Genomic DNA, 22,599 nt, shown 5'->3' on the forward strand with positions numbered 1-22,599 from the left:
AAATAATTTTTAAATTATCGCATGTGCGAAATGTGAAAGAAGGTCTATTACCTACTAAACTCTGTAAATCCTTCACCATGGTAAGCACATTCCAATGCTTGCTTATAATTTTCCTAATTTCAGCATTGTCATTAGTATATTTCATCATATATCTAACCCTATTCTTATTGTGGGTTCCTCCATTATATGTAACACTTGTTGTCTGATGTCTACTATCATTTAAATCAATACCGTTGAACATATCAATGCCTGTATCTTGTACTATTGAATGAATAACATCATTTTTTATTTTCTTAACAAGGCTTGGACAATAGCCCCTCTGTAAAAAAAGTTGTTCCATTGCTTCAGCCTTTTTAAATAAAATCGACTGATTCTTACATAATCTGGTTAATCTAACAAATTGACTTTTTACTACCCCTGCAAATACATGTCTTGGATGCATGCTACTAAAATCCAACAGTGTGTTTTTCCAACACATTTTTCTATAGAGTCTAGATGTCAACTCATGCTCAGGATTAAAATACAAATTGACATCTAAAAAATTGATGTCTTCTCTTGAATACTCTACGGTAAATCTAAGAAACTCCATAGTAGATTCTAGATAATTTACAAATTCCTGAAGCTCTGCAGCTGTTCCTGCCCATATTATGACCACATCGTCCACAAACCTCCTGTAAAGTTGTATTTTGTTTATCCACCTACTACTAAATAAGTGTTCTTGTTCCCAGAAGTATAAGACCAAATTAGCGTAAGTATTCGCGCTTGGGGTGCCCATAGCAACACCCCATGTTTGTAGATAATACTTACAATTAAACAGGAATACATTATTATATAGCACTGTTTCCAGTAGTTGGTTTAACAGAATTTGTCTGTCAACCGAAAAAGTGCTTTCTTTCACCATCAGCTCCCTGATGGCTTGTAAGCCGTATTCATTGGGTATGCAAGTAAATAAATTGCATACATCAAGTGTCACTAAAAGTGGGCTGTCTAGGTTTACCAAATCCTGTTTGACAAGTTCTATGTCTTCCAAAAGATGCTGTGCATCTTTTAAAATGGTTTGAATGTTATCTACCAAAGGTCTTAATGTTTTTTCCACAAATACTGATATATTATAGGTGGCCCAGCCTCTCCCCGAGACAATGGGTCGCATGGGCATAGGATTAGTTCTTTTATGTATTTTTGGTAATCCCTTCAGGGAAGGTATGAGTGGGTTCTTGGTATGTAGAAATTCATAAATCTCACAACTAAACTGACGACACATAAGCATGTCGTATAAATTATCATTTATGTTGCTTATTATAGCATTTACCTCATCAATTGTTATTTCCCTGTAAGTGTCTATGGACCCTAAAGATGACTCTATATTTTGTATATAATCATCCTTGTTTAGTAGCACTACCCCTCCACCTTTATCGGCAGATGTGATTACAACATCTCTATTAAAGCGTAAGTTCCTAAGTGACTCAAATTCAGTGTTGTTTAAATTATAAAACTTGTTATTGACATGTTTCTTAGAGTAAAATGTGTAGAGATCTTTTTCACATAATTTAATGAAACATTCTACTGGTGGGGGTAACTGAGGAGAAAAAGTACTTTTTTGTTTAAACTTGTTCCAGGTTACATTATTGCTGACATCATTCATAAAATTCTTAGTTTTGAAAAATACTTTCAAAGCCACTCTTCTCTCAAATAATCTTAAGTCTGCAAAGGTTTCAGATAACAAACTGGGTTGTGAGGGGATAAAATTCAGCCCCTTATTTAATAACGACAAATCAGAGTCAGATAGCTCATAGTTAGAATGGTTAAACACCAAATAAGTCAAAGAAATATCTTAAGTCATATATGTTTCTAATGTAACCAAGCCTCTTTTACCTTTTCAGCTATTTTCTAAGTATCCTACTTTTCCTCTTCCTAGTGTAGTCCTACATTAGCTATAGTGAACTAACAGAAAAGAATCTATTCTGTCCAGCAAACATAGCAAGCCTGACTTCCCTTCCTGAAAGAAATGGGAGTGTCCCAACATACAGGTATGCTTAAATCAGCCTCTGTTTATTTCTTGAACTTGTTGCTGTGTCTTAAATGATTTCTTAACAAACTCTGCAGCAGAATTGCATTTTTTCTTACTTAATCTCCCAATCCATTGCCAGCATGTAGACATTTTATCTACTGCAAAATCATACTTCATAGATTGTTTCCTTAGTACAAAATGTATACTTTCTTACTTCTATGGGTAAGCCCAATCCTTTCGCCCTCATTACTGCTTGAACTGACTTCTATCCACTACTCTAACCCCAGTTCCCACCAACCCGGACTTTCTCTATATTTATATACTCCAAATGCCAACACAAGCAGTTAACCAATCCCTACATCAATCTAATTATCCAATTAACTTAATAGGCACTAATACTCCTTTGCCTAAAACCAATTGTACTATCTTACATCAGCGTGGAATAACCCAGCTTCTAACACTTCCCTTTTCTAATACCTCCTCCTACCTGAAAACTATTATACCCTGTACGCTACCCAAAATGGCCCTTACTCAGACCCTATATTACTCTTTCTTATTATTATTCTTGCCCTTCACTCCAGCTATCATATGGGCCCCACTGTATGAAAACATCACAGGTAGCAGCCCGTACTTATGTAATTGTCATCTACCCTACCTGTCTTTCATCACAATGCCTATCCTCTAACAGACAACCCTTTTAGATCTTTTCAACTATAGATACCAGAGCACAAAGTATGCCATCAAAAACACCACTAAGATTAAAACTTCAGTGTATCTGGTTCCATACTTTTCTCCAAAATATGTCAACCAGGAAATTCAGTGGAGAAGTTCACCCAAAACCTGGCCCTACATTACATCAAACCACCATTACCAACAACTCACTACAAAAGACCACAAGCACATCTACTTATACCTTCACCAAATCAGACCTGCTCATCATAAATGTGAACCTTAGAAGCATGTATAACAAAATCCAAGAGATCCACACATACATAGTCACATATCCCCCCCCCCGATAAAGTCATAGCTCTCAAACCTGGTTAGAAAACAAAATAATCAACTCTGAAATCTTTCCCCCTGGATATAACATACAGAGATTGGATAGACATGACAAACAGGGAAGTGGTATTGCAATAATCTATAAAAACTCATTAAATATAACCCCTGCTTCACATGTAACACCACAATTTAATATTGCAGAAATCCTGATATGTTTTCTCAGAGTCAAAAACAGAAAAAACTATTTGCGTTGCAACAATTTATATCTCACCAGGTAAAAACATTACAACTGCAGATATTTTTTTTCCACTGCATATCCCAGTAGACTAAAGATGAAACCTAATACCAACAGAATTAAACACAGACTGGCAGAACTGCTAACATCCCAAATGAGTCCATAAAGCTTCATGGTTTCACACAATTTATCACAGCTGCTAGAATTTATAGAAGAACATGATGGCAATCAACTTTAACTTGCATATTAACTAATAAACCTAACAAAATAAAGAGAGCTGAATGTCTTACAGACAGCCTAAGTGACCATTTGCCAACTTGTATAATCAGAAGCTATAACATTCTACACATGCAAATCATATACAACCAAATTTAATAAAAACACATTCCTGGAATAATTAGCACAGTATAACCAGAGAAGATTATAGTATGTGCCCATAGACACTGCTGTATCACGTCACTAACATTTTCCTAAAAAAAACAAACTTGCTTAAATTAAACTTGCTTCAATAAGTAAGAAGTAAAGAGTTACATTCCAACCCTGTATAATAGCTAACAAAGGAAACCAAAACACTAATGCTGCAACAGGATAAAGCTTGAAAAGCATGACACAAAACTGAAGAATACTTATCAGTTGTTTATACAGCTTAGGAACCTTACAAAACAATGTATCAAAGAGGACAAACAAACATATTATACCAAGCTATAATACAAACATCAAAATAGCCCTAAACCCTTCTGGGCATCTTTAAATAAGTTACTACAACCAGGCCAAACTATCACCCCACCCCGTACTAACACCAAAAATATCGACTCAATGCCCACTCATTTCCACACCTACTTTATAAAGGCAATAGAATCTCTCTTAAAAAACAATACCTCCACGTCACTTTCAGTCCCTGCAGAATGCAGTAACCACCCGCACCGTTTTAATTTTAGACCTGTGCCAACCTTCAACATTAGAAAACTCCTATCTAAGTTAAAGCCAACCTCCTTAGCATCTGACAAGCTTCCCTTTGAGTATCTAAAAATGCCTACAGATGTCATAGCTTTCCCTGTCTCTATTTTGATAATCAGGTCTGCATCTGAAAAATATGTCCCAGCTGTCTGGAAAAGATCGTATTATTATACCCTTACATAAAGGAGGTACAGAAACCCACTTTAACAACTATAGACTTATTACAATTCTTTTTCCACTGTCAAAATCCTCAAAAAATGCACCCACACACAGCTTATACATTTTCTTAATGTAAATAACCTTCTCTCCAAAACTAAGCATGCTTTTAGATCCAGTAATAGTACAACAACCACTCTCATACAGTTTGCTAATATTATAAACCAGCATAGGAATGATGAAAAACTCTTATCCACCATGTTCTCAGACCTGTCAAAAGCATTTGATGCAGTATCATACCACCAGCTACTTCATGATCATGACTGTGCACTGTATTTGAGTTAGTTGTATGAAAGCACGCATCCATGCCCTGATATTGCAGGCCCTCCCTCAGCAGTGTGATAAATTGCCACCAAAGGGCAAGAAAGCCAGGCAAAACCAAAAATGGAAGACATACTTGGTCATGGATAATGGCCTTTACTCTCCATACTGTCATGAAACAGGTTAGCAGGGACTGATAAGGCAGATCTTTATTGGAAAGGTATCATCCTTTTGGTTAGCTACTATAGTCAGGCAGACAAACAAAGAAAATTGAATTGGCACATGTGCAAGGTTGTAACTTGCTCTGAGGTTAGTTTATGTAACCTCACACAGTCCTGAGGTAAACAGTTGTTAAGAAACTTTAATATGTCTTTTTCCTGAGACAGGTCAACAGTCTGACCATTATAAGTTCTACTGACTTTAAGTTGTTTTTATACTTTAAATGTCACAGTTAAAACAAATCGGTGCTAAAACACACTGAAAATTAAGTCAGCTCCATCATGAAATCTATCTTGATGCAGAACACTTCAATAGTATAACAAAATGAGAAATCAATTCACAGGTTAAAATATGAATGGAGACGAGATACGTAGCTGTCTAGTCAAACATACAAACACTTCTAAATAGAAAAATACAAATACCTTCATGAACAAATAAGCAGTGCATTATTGATACATCTGCTAGTAACATTGTATCAGAATTCTCCTTCACATGTTCCTATTCCTCCTCAACCATCACCTAGCCTCATTCATTAGTTTTTTCTAGCTCACTAGAAAGTGTGCATAGTGAATGTTATTCCTGAGCGACATCTGATAGGTACTAAAATGTGTGAGTTTTAGGTTATGTTTTTTGTACAAATTGCATCTTCTTGCATAACCACTGGTTTCTCCAACAAACAGCTATTAAACTTTTACTTACACTTCCTGTTACTGTTAGAATACCATACAATATGGTTCCTTCCCATTTGGGACCCATTATTCATATCTTATATTCTGGTTCATGCACATGATTCTGCAAACAATGGATCTGCTGTCATTTTCTGAAGGAAATGAACAATCCACACATAGATGCACTTGCATACAGAAGGATGATCACACTGGTGTAAAACACTTGTTGTACCAAATGTTCTAGGCATTTATGAAAGGAGCAAACAAAAATTTAAGAGAATCCCTGCACTAACCACACAATTCTAGGATTTATGGTAAACTGCAGTCAGTTGTAGCCCATGAAAAAATGTAACAAATAAAAACAAAACTACACTTGATGCTGAGGTGTACATTGTGCAATCATAAAAGCAGCAAGCAGTAATTATATACAGGCCCAGAGCTAAACTTATAGTTCATTGGATACTAATAGAATTTATTTCTTTATGTGTGTATGTACAGGGCTGGCCTTAGGCTGTTTGAGACAAATGGAGGCACTAGAGCTTCACATCCAAGGAGGGCTCCATACTTGTCATTGCAATCTGCAGTCTGAAGTCCAGAACCGTAGCAGGCTCATCTGCCATTCTGGTGCTTTGTATAGTTCAATTAAAAAAAGTTCTACTTGAAACTGTAGCATGCTGCTTGCTACAGTCAAACTACCAAACAATGAGTGCTTCAGCCATGATCACAAATGTAATACGAGTATTTCATTAGCAAATATCTATACCACACCCTCACACCATTGGTGCATGCCGATTGTGACCTATAACAGCTTCAGGAGCAAGGAAAAAGAAAAATAGCTAAAAACTCTTCTTCTCTTAAACCATAGCAAACTGTTTGATGCAAATGTAACAAACAGCTTACTACAGTTAAACTATGATAAACTGTCTCATTTTATTTTGTTTAATTAATTTATTTCTTTATTTACAGGACATCCATAATTAATTTTGCCTCATATTTTTTCCCTGTCCCTCATCTAATTTTTGATTTTTTTCCTCATTAATTGCTGTGGGTTACAGTCAGTCAAGCATGTCAGACTTTAGGTGTTTTATACTTTATATTGTTTGGAAAATGCATGTTGATGCAAAACCTGTTATTCTATTAACTTTAAAATTACCCCCGAGTTTTGACATTTGTTTCCCATTACTTTTGTCTTTGTCCAGAATTATTGAACAATAAAGTTGAGAAGCATAGTACAAAAGTAGTACTGGCATTCATAAACAAAATGAAGTATCCAACCCCCCCCCCCACAAATGTCAGAATTTCTCAGAATGTCTAGATTTTTGTCATATTTTTGGTCTTTCCTCATAACATTTGTGGTTTTCTGGCAAATCATTGATGTTGGAGGGAGTGTGACTGGGTGATGAGAGAGTTGTGGCTTGATGACCCCCCCAAACATTTCCTGAACTGGGCCCTGACTTTGTTAATGGTAGCCCTATGTATGTAGTTATTTAATTTATTAATATATTTACTTATGCATGCATCCATTTGCTGATTGGGGTAGAACACACTGATCCTACAGGACCATTTTCCCATTTTCAGGTTCAACCTGAGGTTTACAACTTAGAAAAAAAAAAACTATACAAGGTTATGCAAGAAATTGTTTATGCAGTAGTTTACATTACGAAACCAGTAATGGGATCAAAGCTACAAAAGCAGTTTTGGGATTAATCAGTGCAAGGTTGTTAAATGCCTTACAGTAAGAGTACTTAGACTATTAATGGTATTTATACAGCATTATTAATATTATACTACACTATGAACTTTAATAAAGAAGTACTAGTTTATACTACATACTGAATCTTCCACAAAACAATGAAAGCTAGTAAAGACACTGTTTTATATTTGAGATCTGTATGTCAGGAAGAGGAGGGTAGCAGAGAAGAGATTTCTGGGTGTAATAGCTGAGAAGAAAAAGTGTAGGTGGGGTGAGGTTGAGTGTGGGAGGAAGCTGAAAGTTATATAAAGAAAGGGTGGGGAGGGGATTATTGTTCCAAAGAAGTGGAAGCAGAAGGAGGTTGAAAGGGGCTATATATGAAGAGGAGATCGTGGGGGCTGGCAGTATTTTTTCAGAGCTGTATTTATTATCATCTGGAGGAACCCAGGCATGACAGGAGGAAGACCTGAGTTTGGGTGAATCTGGGAAGATAGGAGTTGTGTCATATGTGTAATGTACTTGGATGTGTGGCTGATGTACTAAGTTCAATATCTAAATGTGGAGGGGAAGAATAATTAAACAAGCATTAGTCAATGCCAAAGGCTGGCTTGTGGAGGTCTCTGGTATTACATTAGGTGCAGTGTAGTGATAGCATAGTAGACAGGGCCTGAGAAAGAAACATACAGCAACATGGAATAAAATGTCTGAAAAGGACTATTCTGTGTTACCTCACCGGGGAATCAGTAACACAGCATGTAGATATTGTACTAATGGCACCATGCTAATGCATTAATAAAATGTTCATCAGCGTAATCTTCCCTGTTTCAGAAATGTGGCCTTGTAGTACCCAATGGTGAGAATTAGTTGGTAGGAGCAAAAGCAATATATCATTACATTTTCTATGTCTACAGACATCACTTTGTACACTGGGTAATGGAGAAGCAATGCACAGCGGCATGGCCTTGAATGTTGCATACGTGTTATCGTGTGAAACCCAGTTAGGGAAGTGGTTATGGAGAAACTGTATTAATGGTACTGTGTTAATGTACTATCAAAAAAGTTTCACTGTTTAGTAACATTCAGCAACTCGGTTGTTTCAAAAGCACTATTCTGCAATGTCCAAGTGAAAAGTACTTGGCAGAAGCAAGAGGAATGTATTGCGTCATCCTATATATCAGCAAACATCACTTTGTGCACTCTGTAAAGAGAAAGCAATATCAACATGTTTGACCAATGCTATTCTATAATAACCAGTGGGGAGCAACACATGGAAGCAATCTTAGTGGTGTTGGGTGTTGTGCTAACTGACTACTAAAATTATCAACGATTAGCAATATTCAGCAATGTGGTCTTGGTTGTTTGAAGAGCACTGTATTGTCATTCTTGTGCGCCATAAAACTAATGCAGTCTATAGATGTGGTATGCACTATAGTACGTTGAATTGTTAAATATAAATTTGCACTGTGTACAGTACAGCAACTATGACAGACAACAATGGGAAACTTATTTTACCCATATAAACAAAAGGCATATTTCATTTTTTATGTTTACAAACATTACTTTGTAGATTGTGTAACAGGGAAACAACAGGAAGCAGCGTAACCTTGATTTTTTTGATCAACACTCTTTTCTCTGTACTGTGCTTTGTTGAAATAATATAGCAGATTCTGTTATGTGTGTGGTAGATTAATACAGGTGGGGACAGGAACAGGTTTTACTGAGCAAATTTGTAATGCTTTGCACTTTATCATCACAGAGAAGCAACATCCCACATTGTATAACAATTGAGGAAAAAGCAATATTTGTGATTGTGCTGCTGAACATAACAAAAGATGGAAGAGTTAGCAAGGAAGAAAACAGCAGAGAGTTCAGTTTTAACTTCATGGTTTAACCATATTTACCATTCTGCAAAATTCTACTTGAAAGTCTGTCTTTTGTGATAAGTCTATTGATTTTCATCATTTGACCTATCACTGTCTTGTTTCTGAAAGGTCAGATGCATACAACTGTAGTGAAACTGTTGTTAGGTGCAGATTTTCTTGCTACTGTGCTAAACAATCTGTCATTTCAGAAGACATGTTTCTAACTTCTCCAAAAAATAGCACACTCATATAACTCACATTAAAAGTAAATTTTAGAAACTTAGTGATTTTGTTCAAATATTCCTGAAATGAATTCAACATTTCTTGTGATCCTGCCCAAAATAAAAAAGCAAGTCATCAATATAATAGGCATACTTCTTCAAAAAATCACAAAATGAATCTATCAGGACACACCACGAGAACACTGAATTCTTCAAAAGAATGCGTTCTTTATTCCAATCGATAAAATAAGAGTGTATAAGTGCTTTCGCATGCGTGTTGCATGCTTCTTCAGATACAATTTAAAACATCTAACTTAGTTGCTTATATATACATCATTATTGGCAATCATTGATAATCATTAGGACAATTATACTATTAAGCAATAATTAACCCATTAATCAGGGAATTCTTACTTGTTCATAGTTCAGTGCCGTGCATTTCATTTATCTCCCTTCTAAAACCGATAGCATCAACATACCCATATACAAAACCAAGGGTAAACCTCTTTTGTCCGTAGCACGACTCATACTCCAGAGGTGGCCGTGTTCATATCTAATCATCCTAAATCTATAAAATTATTCATATGTAATATATTAAGACACTTTTGATACTTGTAAAGCTCAAGAGTAAATAGTATCATTTTCTCTAATCTGCTTACTGCAAAATAGGGCGGAACAAACACATACTCCTGGTGCGAAGCACCACTGCTGAGTCCGTCGTGCATTGGATGTTCCTATTTCAGTAGATTAATTTAATATAATATCATCCTGTTGAACAATGATTAACCCACTAATCGGGAAATTCTTTCCTATCATAATGCTGTACATTCATTTTATCTCCCTTGAAAAACTAATAGCAGCATCATACACAAAAACAAGAACAAGAGTGAATCCCTTGTATACGTAGCACGACTCATATTCAAAATATGGCCGTGTTCATACCTGATCATCCAAACACTAAAAACCTTTATATAATTTATTAAAACACTTTTAATACTTATAAAGCTCAAGACCAGATATTGCCATCTTCTCTAATCTGTATGTTGCAAAATAGAGCGGAACAAACACATACTCTCAATACGGAGCTCCATTACTAAGTGCATCGTACATTAAATGTTCATAAAAAATATATATAATCTATAAAAAATTTTTAATATAATATCATCCTATCAATATTACAACACATTAAACATTATCGCGCTTTTCATAGGCATGACATGTATCAATAGTTGGAACTAAAAACCTGTTGTATTCAATAGAATAGAATAAAATAAAATAAAATAAAAATGAGCTAAAATACCAATAGAGAACCTAGACTTCCATCCTCATGGTTATTACTAACTTCTATACCCCTTGTCTACAACAGAGCATGGATATGTCATTGTGTCTAATGAATACATGTGATAAATGTTCCGTGTATAAACAAATGTAAATAAGGCTGTTATGAACACTCTGATGAGGCGAGTTTAAAAAGCAAATAGAATTAAGGCAACAGTTACCAAGGTTCTCACTGACTTCATTCTCCTTTCTCTCTTGTTAGGTCACAAACATATTGTAATATCTCATACAAATACGAGCGTTATGTTCGAAATGTATAAAGTAGTGGTATATACCATATATATGAAATGTATAACTATGCATGGGAAAGATCTAACTAATGCTAAAAACTATCTAGATGTAACTTTACCATTTCAAGTGTTTATAAGAAACAACATGTCTGATAGAAAATTTATTATATGTGTGTATCTAATCACTGAAAGGTCTGTATTCTTATAGCTCTATTCCATAAGCATTGTTATCCAATGTCTAAATGCACAGTTTCCCTAGTTCCTAATGGGCTTAAACTGAATATTTATAATAATAGTGCTGAATATTTATAATAATAGTGACTGATTTGTTTTAAAATTCCACTCTAGAGAATCTTGTTTAACTCATGCATCTACTCTATAAATGGTTTCACCGTTGTATAGTTGTTAATCCCAGGGTCTCTGTGTGCCCCTGATCTAAGAATCCATTGCATTTCTAATTTCGCTAGGGCATTATTACTATCACCCATCCTAGGACTGATATGTAAGGTTTGTAGCACTCTAAATCTAAAATGATGTGTGGGATTCGAGCTGATATGCTTAACTAAAGCATTCAACTCATGCTGTTTCCGGATATCGTAAACGTGATTATATATACGCTGTCTCAACTTCCTCTTGGTGAGACCAACATAAAAAGCTGGACACAAGTCACAATTGGCCATATATATCAAATTACTAGTATCACAACTAGTTCTTATCTTGGGTGTATATTTAAAATGGCCATGTGGGTGTATATATTCTTGTGTGTCAGTAATATATTCACACATGCTACATTTTTTGCATGGGTATGTCCCAGGAACCATATAGCTTCCATCTCTCACATTGATGCTCTTCTGTAGATTGGATGAAAATATAGTTTTCAAGTTGTCACTAGTTCGAAACACAAACCCTGGTCTGTCACCTACTATTACTCTAGTTTCATCCACTACAGTCAAAATATTCCAATGTTTGTTTACTATCTCTCTGATTGCATTAATATCATTGGTGTATTTCAAAATCAGATTAATCTTAGTATTCTGTCTATTTGGTATTACAGGTTGGTAGTCTCTAACCCTCTTATGGCCCATCATCACTATTGGGTTCTGTTTTTGGATACCTTCTTCCCTACTTCTTTGGGGTATGATCTCATTTCTCATTTCTTGTATCATCTTAATGTTGTAACCTCTGTCCACAAATAACCTTTCCATTTTATCTGCCTCAATTCTTAACATTTCTGGGTCTTTACATATTCTTGTTAGTCTCCAAAATTGTCCACTTATTATACCGGAGAACATGTACCTAGGATGCATGCTGCTGTATTCTAAAATTGTATTTCTCCAGCAGCTCTTTCTATATAGTTTAGATGTTAACTTGTCGTTTGTATCATAGTATAAGGTCAAGTCTAGAAAACTGATCTCTTCATATGAATACTCATAGGTGAATTTTAGAAACGTTGTAGTTCCTTCTAAATAGTCTACAAATTCCTTTACTTCATCAACAGTACCATTCCAGACCAATAGCACATCATCCACAAACCGTTTGTACATTTTTATTTTATGCATCCAAGAACTGTTAAATATATGTTTTAATTCCCAACTGTATAGTACTAGGTTTGCATATGAATTCGCACATCATTTTCATCATTTGACCTATCACTGTGTTGTTTCTGAAAGGTCAGATGCATACAACTGTAGTGAAGCTGTTGTTAGGTGCAGATTTTCTTGCTACTGTGCTAAACAATCTGTCATTTCAGAAGACATGTTTCTAACTTCTCCAAAAAATAGCACACTCATATAACTCACATTAAAAGTAAATTTTAGAAACTTAGTGATTTTGCTCAAATATTCCTGAAATGAATTCAACATTTCTTGTGATCCTGCCCAAAATAAAAAGCAAATCATCAATATAATAGGCATACTTCTTCAAAAAATAAAAACAAAAAACTCTGTCATAGACAAACAGGACTTCACAACAAGTAAGTACAATATTTGCAGAGCTGGGGGCCATAGCAGCCTCCATTGCAATCCCTTCTACCTGTTAGTAAACGTGCTTGTTAAAAATAAAATAGAAGTGCATAAGCACCATCTGAATCTACATGTCTTTACCAGGGAAAGAATTGTTGTCCAAAAGTTACTTCTTAAACAATACAGATTCTGTATCAATATGAATGATAGTGGACAAATTGTGAACATCAGCCATCAATAAAAAATCTTAAATCATGACTATAATGTTCCTAAGTACCTTAATATAGTTACATGAATTCAAAATAAAGGATTTAATTGGCCTGACCACAAGTTTCAGATAACGATAAACATATAGTGCCAATGGTTTTATTTGTTAAACCTGGAGAGGAAACATGCCTTAAGGGAAGATTGTTAATGTCTTTATGAAGTCTGAGTATCCCAAACTTGACACCAATTCTAGGGTAAGACACAGTCAGGAAATATTTTACCTTGCCATTGATGTGTCCTTCTGCTTGATTCCATGCCAAAAAATCATCTATCACCTTATATCCAACAGTGATGGCCTCTATGTTAATGATCTTGTAAAAAGAGATGTCATTCAATAATTCATACAGTTATAGTCTTTGGTGTTCATGGGCACCACAGCCCCAGCCTTGTCAGCCTTGATCATTCACAGTTCAGCTTCCCTAGAAAGTTTAATCAAAGCATCCCTTTTATTTTTGATAAGATTATAAAATTTGTTATTACAAGGGTTAATTAGGGCTGACCTAATTTTTTCCATACATTTTTTCTAAATATTCAATCACAGATTTTGTTGGTGGTAAAAAGTACTCAGTTTTTTAATGTTTGTGGTGCCGTGGTCTTTACCTTGTTCGCTTTTGTAAAAAAAAGCACGACTATGTTGTCTTGTAAATAACTTCAAAGAGGTAACAGTGACTAGGATTCATTAACAGCTACACAAAGTGTAGTGATTATGTTGGCGTCGCACAGTGGAGCCGCCAAACAAAGGAAAAAGCAGAATATGCTAATGAAAGCATAAAGAGCCAAAGTACATGCTAATTAACCAATTCAACATGGCAGACCTATTCAGAAAGCTATAAAGCAGTCATGTACACTTAGCACAGGCTTTTGCCTTGTACACCAAAACTCTTTGGATTACAGGCATGGTTACACTTAGAAAATAAAAACATATTAGAGGTTGCTGCAGTTATTATAATGCTGTATGTGCAACAGACTTTAAATCAGGGTGCTGCTTTTGCTGCTACTAGACCTCAGGCAAGACGAATGGCATTTACACTCCATTTCACTTACCTTAGGCTGCATGAAACAGAAATTGTTGACTGATACAGGGTGGACAGGAAAACACTGGATGAAATATGCATCCTCTTCCTTCCCCACCTCAGCTCCCAGGGAAATCGTGGAAAACACATCCCAGTGGAAACAAAGGTATGTGTAGCAGTACGTATACTAGCTACTGGTACTCTCCAGAGAACCACAGTGGATATATTAAGGGTGTCACAGGCATCAGCCTCTAGAATATTACATCAGTTTTTAAATGCAAAGCCACTACATGCAAGGAAGCATATTTGTTTTCTTTGAACACCACAGGAGAGAGAGCAAGAACCAAGTAAAAATTCTATGCAGTATCATACTAACCTGAAATTTTAAGGGTCATAGATTGCACACATAGAAGTAAAAGTCTCAAATGAGGTATATCAATAGAAAAGGTTTCCACTCTGTCTGTAATACCCAAGGGATCATCTACAATGTCTGTGCAAGTAACCATGGTAGTTTCCATGACTCACATATAGGGCACACCTGTGAGCTGTACACCAGGTTTGCTAGGGGTGACATTCCTCAAGGGCTTCTAGTGGGGGATGTAGGTTATGTACTTGAGCCCTGGCTCATGACACCCATGAGAAACCCACACAACCCCACTTAGCAAGGATACAATGAGGTACACATACCAACTAGGAATATAATAGAATGTGTGTTTGGTTTGCTTAACTCAAGGTTCCAGTGTCTGGACACATCAGCAGGTGCACTGCAATACAACCTAGGCACCTGTATCCTCTGGAGGGATAGATTCCTGTCCCAGAGACTTCCCATACTCTGGAATAAACTACCTATGTATATCAAACAAAGTTCTTCATTAGCACTCTTCAAGAAAAATCTTGATGATTGGATGGGAAATAGGAAATTCACCCTGGGGATCAACTCTGTGGCTCTGCTCGACAGGTGCACAGAAAAATCATTTTCTTGGGTGGCAAAAGCCAGGGTACCTTTTTGGCTAGGCTTGTATAGGCCCTAAGGCCGATAGCCTAGTACCTACCTATAAACCTATAAACCTATGAACCTGTGCTGAAATACTTACAGTTTGTGCCATGTCATACAGTATAATTCTCAGGAAATGGCTTCAACAAGGACAGCAAGGGGCAGGACCACAGTTTCAAGAACCACAGTCAGGGCCAACAGTAGCAGCAACAGCAGGGTACAGATGAGGAGTCTGAGGGAGACCCACCAGCTGAAGATGGTGCTGGCAAATAGAGGCATGCACAGTATGGCCCGACTCTGGCTAAGAGGCAAAGGACAGCACACACAATCCCCACCTAGCTCAAAGCCTAAGATTCCATGCATGTACAAATATGAAAACTGGTGCCTGTCAGACATCACAACCTTTACTTAAGCATGTAATGGCTGTGTTCTGACAGCATCAGACAGGAATGAATCCCCAGGACACAATTGTTACCTGTAGTAATGACAAAGTAATGGAAAAAGTTATATAACTGATTACTCTCATATGGAAATATGTATATGCCCCTAAGCAGACCCTTTTGTCTGAGGTGTCCAGTTATGTCAGTAACATCTCCTCTGTGAGATGTTTACAACATACAGTTACCTTTTTAGAATCAATAATTTGCATCAAGCATTTCAATTGACCACCATCTATAAAACATGTAATAAGTCAATAATACCCTCATTTGCACAACTATACCAAGAAGCAAGACTGAAGTACCTAACGCTTCCAATGCTGTAATGACAATACTAACTGAACTAAAATGCATTACTACACTATAGAAATAATCCATTCACAAATGAGTAGGAACAAGCAATCAAAAACTGCAGCTCTGCATTACATATTGATAAATCTAATTTTGCGAACAAGCAAGCATCAGCTATCCACAGAGTGCATCAGACTTATATGCAACCCTAAGTCACAAAGATATGTGCAAAGGGCAGGGCACAGTCATCATCATTTGCACAGGGTGGGAGTAGGAGGCCAAGGCTGACACCAAAGAAGTGAGTGCATGCAAATAAAAAACATGTGTACTCTCAGAGACTACAGTGTTGAGGGCCAGTAACAACAGATGTATAACACTCAGCAGTACTGTTTAGATAGTTTGCATGTGTGTGAAGTGGTATGGGCAAGTTAATTAATTTATCTATGTGTGTGTGACTGCATGAACACAATCAAGCACTGTGCTAGTACTATGCCATGGTATCTTGGACAAGTATGAGCTGTGCATGGCAGACCACTAAATTCAGGGTCATTGCCTCCAACCATGAGTGTCACCTCTGCCAGGAGTTGCACTGATACGTCCATGGCCCTGGCAAGAAGTCGGGGTGCTACCTGAATGTGAGTGATGTCTTTTGAATGAACCGTCACCAGGACTACATCCTGAACCATGACCCTGTGGCCTACTACATCTGGATGTGGACACTGCAATCACTGATAGAGCAAAGGATGTAGTTTCACTGCAGTAGTGGGATGTTGCATGGCCACATCTGCTAACTCCAGAAGAAGGAGTGGCTGCTTAGATGCCCACCATCCTCCCAACAGGTGTTCAATCACAGAAACTGCCTGAACCAGTATGTTATTTGTCCTATCTACCTCATAAACAAGGATATAGGCAATCTCCAAGCACTTGACCCCACCCAGTTCAGATTCATCAAGGGCAGATCTTGCCTGTTGAACCTGGTTGACTTTTTTGAAACTGTCACCAAGCCCCTGGATGAGGGAAAGTCAGTACATACAGCTTACGGCATCATCGAAAAGCTAACACAACTTGGGATAAATCCCTATCTCATCAGGTAGGTGGCCAACTGGTGCACCAATAGGACCCACAAGGTCAAAATAGGTGCCTCCATCTCTGACAGCAGACCTTTCACTAGTGGTGTTCCCCAGGGATCTGTCTTGGGACCCCTACTGTTTGGCATCTACTTCTCAGAGGTCCAGGTAAAGACAAAAGGCCTGTGACTAACCACTTTTGTGGATGACTGTAAGTTGGGTGGGTGCTGTCATTGACTCCCCAGATGATGTTAGCATACCACAAAAGGGTCTCACAGCAGCAAAGGGCTGGTGCCAAAGTCATGGCCTTAAGTTAAATGCAAAAAAATGTATTATCATACCATTCGGCAAAAACATGGCCCCTACTGATTACCACATCAGCGGCAATCCCCTAAGCACACAACCTGTGGTGAAAGACCTGGGGACACAAGTTGGCAACAATCTCACATGTGGCCATCATGTAGTGGCAGTGGTCTTTTTACTTGATTCATCTCATAAGTAAAGGGATTGCATCCAGAAAAAAGGAGATAATTACCTCTCTATATTCCTCCCTCATTAGGTCAATAATTGCATACAATGCCTTGTTTGGTATATACCTCTCCAAACACCTGCACCACCTGGAAAGGCCACAGAAGTACCTCACAAAGAGAATCCATGCCCTCCAACACCTGTCCTATGTGGATAGGCTCAAATCAATATCACTCTACTCAGTATTGTACAGATTGCTCAGAGGTGATCTGTGTCTCATCTACAAGGCAATGTTGGATCTTACCCTACTAGAGATGCTCTATACCATAAGTCTAACTCTTTATGCATTACCCAATCAAAAGGCCTAACTCTAATATTTGACATTAAGAAAACCTACTGGATAGTCAAGCTTGTCTCCCAGAGGCTGCCCCATCTTTGAAATAGACTCTGCATTTCACGTCAAAAAAGTATGTCACTGACTCTCTTCAAGCACACCCTTGATGAGTGGAGGGAAACCACAAATTTGTCCCAGGGGTTCCACCTGTGTCCCTCATTGACAGAGGCAACAAGTGCTGATTGAGGTTTCTTTTTTTGAGGGGATATACTCTTGGCTAGGCTTGTAAGTGCCCCAGGGCCATTAACCTAATAATCTCCTATGAGCCTATGATCCTAAAGAGTTGCCCTCATGGTTCAGGGAATCACTCATGTCAAAATGCACAACACCTAGTTGTCTTACTATCCCCCCTGAGGCCCTGGTGGAACATGGAACATTCCTGTGCCTCCACTATGGCCCTACACATATATCTGGCTGTACGTAATGACACACCATCTTCAGGATCAGAGTGGAAAGCAGGCCTCCTCCAAGCCCTCCTACCAACCCTCCTGTGTGGCACTATGCCCTCATGATGGCTACCGGGAGAGACAAGTGGCTCTGCAACCAGAGTAACCACAGTAGCCTGATCAACTGTGTCAACCTCAACCTGTTCTATATCAGAGGTCTCTATATCTTGGGCATGCATAAGCATATACAGTAGAAACATGGGCAGGGAATGTGAGAGTTACAACCACAGTGTCAGACTGACCAACTGTACCCCCATACTGTGCCTGTTCATCACCACCATCATCATCATCATCAGAGGCTACCAATACTCCAACATCAGGTGGTAGGAGTTCCACATTGCCACTCTCAGGATCACCCATGATAACAAGCAATAAACACAGCAAACAGAAAAATGGAGAATAAAATTGATCACAAGTTTTCCTTATAATAAAGGTATGTTAAACTTCTTAACAAATGCTAAACCTACAAAAACTTTACTGTCGTATAGATCTGAATCTTTCTTATGTACAGTAGTAACAAACAAATGTGTGCTTATCATGTGCAGGTGGCTGGCACCCTGCAATCCAGAAGTGCCTGTATGAGAGGAATGGAAAGAAAAGAAGTCTGCTAAGTATCACAATGCAAATGAAACAACAAAAAGAGACCAGTCCCCATTCACAAGTGTAAATTAAAAAAGTTCTCATTAAAAAAAAAAAGTTAGTGACAGTTGGCTGTCCCCCCAAACCCAAAGCAAGCTCCACATTTTCTGTATGACTGAAGTCTGAATCATACAGTTATCGCTGTCTCTCTCTCTCTCTCTATATATATATATATATATATATATATATATATATATATATATATATATATATATATATATTGTTATATATCAGACATCTTAGATATACTCATATAAAGATATAACAATGACACATGCTTCTTGCATATCTGGAAGGTCTGCTTGTGACACTCTGTCATCCACATGTGCACCAATATCAAGGAGTCTGTGGAATCCTCTGATGAGCTATCTTGATCTCTGACAGTGGAGTGGAACTCCTCAGTTCAGTTATGGGTGATTTGGTAGCAGAACCACCTCTGTAGTCACCTGTTCCAAGAAAATTGCACCAGCCTTACGGTGGGCAGAGGTTATTGTGTCAGCTGCCCAGTATTTTATTAGGGTGTAACTTCTCCAATGCCCTCTGACAGCATTAAGGTGATCGACCACTTGCTGCTGTATCCTGTCTCAGGCAGATTGGTCACCTCAACCTCTCCCTAACAAAAAGCTTCATGTTGACTACCTCATTTGCTGCATCACTATATGGTGGTTTATGGGGTACAGATGTTTTCTTGTGTGCTGTATCCCTGTATGAGATGAAACAGAAAATAGACAAAAAATATATATATAATAAACAGGATGGCTATGAGCTCATTTCTATGTGACTGTATGCATCTAATATGCACACAAACAATTTCTATATGTTAATTCCTCACTAAGACTATGCACAAGTTAGGCCCAGATCCCAATCCACCAACCCCACCCCCATCCCTAACACCGCCCCTAAAAAGAAGTATATTATAACTCAATTATCAGTACAGATCTTATAATACTTCTGTAAAGGTGATAACACAGGTTTATACTTTGTAAAACATTGCTGCATTAACAAAAACAATTATAAATGCAGCATCAGAAATTAACACCAAAGTGTTAAAACTGACATATCCACTACTGTGGAGTTCAGTCCAGTAGAAATACAAAAACAGAAGACATTTTATTTTTCCAGCTCACACAGATAAAAATGCCAGACCTTCCTACATACTTACAATACAATCATCTGCAATGTGTGAATAAGTGGCATAGAAAATAAAATAATAAATTGGTCATGTAGCAGTCAGTAGCATAAATGTAGAAATGTAGACATGGCTATGGCAAAAGGAAGAGATTAAAGTAAATACGTATAAAATTACACAAATACTTTTCAGCAGTCACTGCACTTCATCTTTAGTGTTAAACTAAAAGCATTAGTTAAGAAATACCAACATTCCTTGACAATATAGCAATGCAGAAAATAGATAAATCTCCAAAGTACTGCATTACTAGCAGTATCGAGCTCTGTGTTTCAAAACTATCTCCTCGGTATGATACAAGGACATTAGCTACATTATTACATTTATATATAGCGCAGAGTCAGCCCTGTGAGCACTTTGAGTATGCAAATCAAAAGTGGCATAAGTGCAGGGAATGAAAACATGGTGTGAGGACCTACACGATTTTATACATACATAAACACACACACACACACACACACACACACACACACACACACACACACACACACACTGAAGTGCATTGACAAGTGTTCCCTGTTAATGGCTTACAGGTGTCTCTGATTACCCTGACTGCAGCAGCAATCAGCTTTCACAGTCTCCCCTCTCTGATATACACCTAGCAAGGGTGTGTCAGGGGGAAAAGACTTAAAACATGTCTGCACATACATTAATAAAGGAGATTGACAGTCCTAGTATTCAACTGCTGAGTTAAATGACTGCAATTACTGGACTTTAGTAGGAAATGTCATTCAAATTACTATAAGCATTGGTAAAGATAACATATGTCAAAAAAGCAGAGATACGCTTGCTATAAGCATAGATAATGAAATGATGTACCAGCAGGAAGATGTGGCTACACCTGCAGTGTTTGCAATCTTTGTTTAGTATCATGTGAGTACATGCCTCCGCTAACATTTTACAATATCCCAGTCATCTAGGCATTCACAATCAAATGTGAAAGGGCAAATTTCATAACTTGTTTTTATTGCACTTTCAATGTAACTTGATACAATGACACATTATCATTACATCTAAAGTCTTTATCACCTTGCTAGTATACATTTTTGTCTATGGCAATTCTGGTAAATAGTATGAAATGATTGCTTTCAATACTGTTATTTGAGAGTTCAGATCCATGCAGGTCTCTATTGCAATATAACACATTTGGTCAAACTTGTAAAGTATTTGATCTATAATAATTGTTATATCTTTTTGTGTATGTGTCATTTGCATGCCACTTGGCAACTCAAAAATCATTTTCACATCTTAAGGAAAAAAGTGAAAAAATTAGTTTAGGCTGCCATAGGTAGTGCAAACCAGCCTGGTGGCATTGTACAGCTGTCAGCACTCTGAATAGTACTCAGAGAAGAAAATAGACGTAGCAGGTAACTATGTCTGTGACACAAGTTGAAAGTGCAGTGAGCTTAGAGATGAAGTCATTTGATGCATAGTTCAAATCCCTTTACATATCAGTTTTACATAGGATTGTCTGAATACATATTTAATCATATTTTGTGATAGCACTGTGTTGTATAAAAATCAACTAGTTGCTACTAGTGCTAACAATATGTGATATTAAGTCTGTCCACTTTCATATTATTTGTCATTAACTAAAAGTCTGATAATGTGTTCCACAAAATGCATGCCTAATGTTGCAAGGAGATGTGAGACAGAAGAACATTTCACTCGAATACACTTCTTGCTCTTATCATTACTACATATACACATGCACTTCATTTTATTTACTGTCTGTTTTTGCTATCATTTATTCCTTTTCAGTATTTTTTCCATGTGCTCTCCACTTGGTAGCATGCAAACAGGGTTCACCTACCTAAGGGGAAAAAAGTGAAAAATTTAATTCTGGCTACCTTAGGAAGACCAAATATGTTTGATGTCATTGCACCCCCCACGCCCCCAATAGGGAGAGTACTTAACTTCAGCCAATGCACCTGGCAGATCTCACATTTTGTGGTAAAAGCTGTAACTGAAGTAAATTGAGATAAATAAGGTACATAAAGCATTGTTCAAATCCTTTTTAGAAATCACATTGCAATTATTCACAATATGAACTTATAAATTTTTAAGATAAATTGTCTCTCTGCTTGGCAGTGCACAAACAGGGTTTACTTCCTAAGGAAAAATGTGAAAAGTTTAGTTTAGGTTGCCTTAGATAGCTCAAACATGCCTGGCATACTTGAGCGGCCCCCACAACAGGGAGAGTACTTACTTCCATAAATGCACCTGATAGATGTCAAATTCTGTGCCACAAGGTGTAACTGAAGTGAATCAAGAGAAATAAGGCACATGTAGCATTGTTTGAATCATGTATAGAGATTACATTGCAATTATTCATAAATGTCTTTTTCCCCTTCTTTTAAGGTTCATTTGCACTTTGCTTAGCAGCATGCAAATAGGTTTCACTACCAAAGGAAAAAAGTGAAAACATTTAGTTTAGGTTGCTGTAGGTAGCTCAAACACACTTGTTGGCATTGCAAGGCAAGCAGTATGCTGGATAGTAATCACTGAAGAAAATACACCTTTCTGGTA

The sequence above is a fragment of the Protopterus annectens genome, chromosome 8.part0 (assembly GCF_019279795.1).
Source record: "Protopterus annectens isolate FY-2018-M chromosome 8.part0, PAN1.0, whole genome shotgun sequence".
NCBI classification, from domain to species: domain Eukaryota; kingdom Metazoa; phylum Chordata; order Ceratodontiformes; family Protopteridae; genus Protopterus; species Protopterus annectens.